Below are 5,000 nucleotides of genomic sequence, written 5' to 3'. Positions count from 1 at the left end.
ATTCCCAAATAACCCGACTCGTTGACAACACCTCGTGGTGCGACAGGGTCTGAGTGTAACGAGGCTCTCACCCTCTCTGGCGCCCCCTTCCAGGGGACCTTTGCCCGGTCTGCCGTTGAGGACACTTCTCCAGACTACAATTTGGACGTCGAGGATGCCCGATTCTCAAGCTGGGCTCTTTCCGGTTCGCTCGTTGTTATTAGGGGAATCCTTGTAAGTTTCTTTTCCTCCGCTTCTTGATATGCTTAAACTCAGCGGGTAGTCCCGCCTGACCTAGGGTCGCGTCGAGAGCGCCATTCTTTCGGGTATAACGCTCAAAGGGTCAGTGCATGAGTCCGTGGAGGCGGGGTTGAGGCCGCGACATGGTACTGAGGTTGGATCAACCACTGTAGTGTCATGATGACGTGCGCCGAGGACTCGAATTTAAGCCATCCACACGGCGGTGCGCATAGGAGGCCAACACGTGCCCTTGCCTGCACAACAAGTTGTGCCCTCGGCCAGAAGACTCGGTGGTTTGCGGGATCCTGTAATTCACACCAAGTATCGCATTTCGCTACGTTCTTCATCGATGCGAGAGCCAAGATATCCATTTCTGAGAGTCGTTGTGAGTACAAGAATGCTCCAAACCCCGCACACCGAGGCCGGGGCAAGGGGCAGGCAGATTTATTTCAAGTTCTTTTGCGCAACCTGCGCTGGGGTTTGGTTTAAGCGCGTCGAGGGGGAGGGGGCAGGAAAAAAGCATGTTTCCTCCCCGCCCCCGACGCGAACAATTGGTTCTTAAACGCATTTGCTGGTCGTTTGATGTTTAGGCATCATTAATGATCCTTCCGCAGGTTCACCTACGGAAACCTTGTTACGAATTCTCGTTCCTCTAAATGATAAGGTTCAGTGAACCACCCATGTTGCCGCGATCCGAACACTTCACCGGACCATTCAATCAGTAGGAGTGACGGGCGGTGTGTGCAAAGGGCAGAGACGTAGTCAACGCGAGCTGATGACTTGCGCTTACTGGGAATTCCTCGTTGAAGACAAACAATTACAATGATCTATCCCCATCACGATGAAATTTTAAAGATTACCTGGGCCTGTCGACCAAGGCTATAGACTTGTTGAATACATCAGTGTAGAGCGCGTGCGGCCCAGAAAATCTAAGGGCATCGCAGACTTGTTATTGCCTCAAACTTTCTTGGCCTAAGTGGCCATAAGTCCCTCTAAGAAGTTGGCTACAGAGGGGTACCTCCGCATAGCTAGTTAGCAAGCTGAGGTTTCATTCCTTAACGGAATTAACCAGACAAATCGCTCCACCAACTAAGAACGGCCATGCACTACCACCAATAGCATCAAGAAAGAGCTCTCAGTTTGTCAATCCTTACTATTTATAGACCTTGTAAGTTTCCCCGTGTTGAGTCAAATTAAGCCGCAGGCTCCACTCTTGGTGGTGCCCTTCTGTCAATTCCTTTAAGATTCAGCCTTGTGATCATACTCCCCCCGGAACCTAAAGACTTTGATTTCTCATAAGGTGCTGGCGGAGTCCTTAAAGTAACATCCGCCAATCCCTGGTCGGCATCGTTTATGGTTGAGACTAGGACGGTATCTGATCGTCTTTGAGCCCTCCACTTTCGTTCTTGATTAATGAAAACATCCTTGGCAAATGCTTTCACAGTTGTTTTTCTTTCATAAATCCAAGAATTTCACCTCTGACTATGAAATACGAATGCCCCCGACTGTCCCTATTAATCATTACTCCGATCTCTAATGTATACAGAGAGTAGGCTTGCTTTGAGCACTCTAATTTCTTCAAAGTAACAGCGCCGGAGGCATGACTCGGCCAGTTAAGGCCAGGAGTGCATCGCCAGCAGAAGGGACGAGCCGACCAGTGCTCACCATAGGTGGACCGATCGACCCAACCCAAGGTCTAACTACGAGCTTTTTAACTGAAACTACTTAAATATATGCTATTAGAGCTGGAATTACCGCGGCTGCTGGCACCTGACTTGCCCTCCAATTGATCCTTGTTAAGGGATTTAGATTGTACTCATTCCAATTACCAGACTCGAAGAGCCCGATATTGTAATTTATTATCACTACCTCCCCGTGTCAGGATTGGGTAATTTGCACGCCTACTGCCTTCCTTAGATGTGGTAGGCGTTTCTAAGGCTCCCTCTCCGGAATCGAACCCTAATTCTCCGTCATTCGTCACCACCATAGTAGGCCACTATCCTACCATCAAAATTTGATAGGGCAGAAATTTGAATAATGCGTCGCCGACACGATGCCCATGCGATCTGTCGAGTTATCATGAATCATTAGAGCAACGGACAGAGCCCGCGTCGACCTTTTATCTAATAAATGCATCCCTTCTAGAAGTCGGGGTTTGTTGCACGTATTAGCTCTAAAATTACTAGGTTATCCGAGTAGCATATACCATCAAACAAACTATAACTGATTTAATGAGCCATTCCCAGTTTCACAGTCTGAATTAGTTCATACTTACACATGCATGGCTTAATCTTTGAGACAAGCATATGACTACTGGAAGGATCAATCAGGTAGCATTCCTACACGACATTGCAGCTCATATGATAGCACCAACCGCCCTCCGACAGGACGACAACAGGCACTAAATCAACACGGGCCACGAGTGTCATTCGTTCAAGCAATATGCAGAGGCAACACGTTCGAGAGACTTCCCGAGCATATCATGCCGCCAAATGCATCGCATCTGAGAGAGCGAGCACCAACGATGTGGGCCGCAACAAGCCTTGGAAAGACTGAAGCGGAATGTGACGCGAGCTTTAGGGTTTGTCGTGCACCCAACTAAGGCTGCCGACAGAAAGGGACTAATGAGACGCGACACTTCCATCGCGTGAGGTACCAATGCAAGAACCGATCAATTTCAGCCGCTCGAAACACTTCTTCGGGGCACGTCAATGAAAAGGAGTCGACATTGATAGTTCGATGCCCAAGCACCGACCCTGCCAACCTAAACTACCAGATCACCACTCACGCGCCGTACGCCATCTGAGTCGAACAACACTCGACTATCCGCACCCCTACCCTACAGCAAGGATGCAGAGTCATCAAACGAGGCCGAGCACGCAACGTCGTGCACGATCGAACAACTCTCTCTCACAACTCTCCAATTTCATTCCAGTTTTTGCTTCGAGGCGACCCCTTCCATCCCATCAAACAAAGGAAAGACTGCAGGCCATCTAGTCTCGCGAGGGATAAGTCCATCTAGACCATGCAAGAAACCATGTGCTTTTGCATCGTCCAAACAAGCCCATCCTTTTAGCTCAACTCAACATCCTGCTATTTCTCTCCGTCCGACGCAAGGACGTGGACCTCTGACCGCGTCCAAGCCCCAAGCATATGTTGGTATTATGTTGCACACTATGCTTGGAGCATGGACACGGCGACAGGGGTACCCCCACGCCCCACCCATGCAGGCAAGTCGACCCCCCATATAGGGCATTCTGAATAATTTTTGGCCTGGCAGACTTGCATATGTCAAATGACGAGCTGTCACTCACTCAAAAAAACTCAAGTTTTATAGTGTCTCATGGCATGGACGTGATTGGACTATGATTGGGACACTCAAATTAGTGTGCAACACAAGTTTCATAATTTTTTAAACAATCAATAATATTTTATGAATATTTTATTATTAAATATTAAAAATAATAATAATATGGTTGGAGGTGGCAAAAAATTCTGATATCTTGTTACAATCATTTTTTTATGTTGTTTAGTTTCTAAAAAAAATTTCAAGTCAATCCGAGCATGGGAAGATAGATTTCACAATTCATGGTTGGTGTGTCCTAACATGCACAAGGTTGGTGTCAGTGCATACACGTTGTGTGGCTGTCCCAAGTCTTAGGTTGTCGCATTGTGTGAACATGATTGATCTTATATTTGGTAGACATCATTGTTTTATGTTTATGGGTTACCAACAAAAGATTCAAACAATCCTAACATTAGAACATAGAATTCATGTTTCATGGGTGTTACATTTCATGGCATGCACAAGGGTAGAGTCATGGCACATAGAAGGTCGGCGTCTCTGTGTTGTGTACCAACACTCTTTAAGCGAAAGAGTAATGTTTTATTGGAATGATTATTCTATCATTGTTAATTTCAGAACACATGTTTTAGTGAACATCAAAAGTTAGTTATACGTTGTCGTTTGGGTGTACAATATATGTGTTGTATTATTAGACCGGGTGACACCATGGTTCTCTTCAACCATGTGCAACTACAAAGCCACACTAGTTAATATACACTTTACCCAATGATTTAAGAATCAATCCAATTTGAAGTTAGGCCTTTACAATATCTAATCTACTCCTTTCTTAATACATGCTAACCTCCATGGATAAACATAACCTTCATGTATCCTTGGGAAAAGGATTGATGTTGAGCGTTGGATGAGGGAGGAAGACACGTGGGGGATGGCGAGCATAGGGGTGATGCATGTCGTGCACAAATGCTAGTGTAAGGGTGGGCGGGTGGTCATCGGTGGGCATGGCGTGCAGGGTGGGTGGGCATGGCACATGGGCAAGGCGGGCATGACGTGTGCTCGAGGATGGGTTGAGTGGGCATGGGCTGCGCTCGCAAGGGGTTGCTGGGTGAGATTGGGCGACGATGGGTGGGGCTGAGTAGGTATGGGGCATGGCACGCCCGCGGGGTGGGGCTGAGTGGGCATGGGGCGCTCGCACAGGTGGCGGGGTGGGCGTGCGGCGCGGGCACAGGCGAGCAGGGGAGCATGGCTGGGCGTGGGGCGCGCGCACGGGCGAGCAGGGTGGGCGTGGGGCGCGCGCACGGGCGAGCAGTGTGATGGGCGGGGGGCGCGGGCACAGGCGAGCAGGGTGGGCGTGGGGCGCGCGCACGGGCGAGCAGGGTGGGCGTGGGGCCAGCGCTCCGGGCGGGTCAGGATGTGGGGGGCGTGGGGCGCGCGCAAGGGCGGCCAGATGGTGGGCGGGGCCGCGCCTATATGCACG

General features: G+C 49.3%; 1 non-coding gene and 2 pseudogenes across 1 annotated transcript in view; all 3 read right to left on the bottom strand.

The window, feature by feature from the left end:
• Nucleotides 1-282, bottom strand: part of LOC150031190 (25S ribosomal RNA) — a 3,392-nt gene extending 3,110 nt beyond the window's left edge. Inside the window, exon 1 of the ribosomal RNA XR_016526114.1 lies at nucleotides 1-282. This exon is cut by the window's left edge and continues 3,110 nt beyond it. This is a non-coding gene — a ribosomal RNA (25S ribosomal RNA).
• A 175-nt stretch (nucleotides 283-457) lies between these two features.
• On the bottom strand, nucleotides 458-601 carry LOC150031189 (5.8S ribosomal RNA; annotated as a pseudogene).
• A 215-nt stretch (nucleotides 602-816) lies between these two features.
• Nucleotides 817-2,552, bottom strand: LOC150031188 (18S ribosomal RNA; annotated as a pseudogene).
• Nucleotides 2,553-5,000: the final 2,448 nt, after the last annotated feature.

This window comes from Benincasa hispida, unplaced genomic scaffold (genome assembly GCF_027475165.1).
Source record: "Benincasa hispida cultivar pf3 unplaced genomic scaffold, pf3_genome.v1.1 HicScf1436, whole genome shotgun sequence".
Classification (NCBI taxonomy): Eukaryota; Viridiplantae; Streptophyta; class Magnoliopsida; order Cucurbitales; family Cucurbitaceae; genus Benincasa; species Benincasa hispida.
This window is presented reverse-complemented; position numbering and strand designations above follow the sequence as displayed.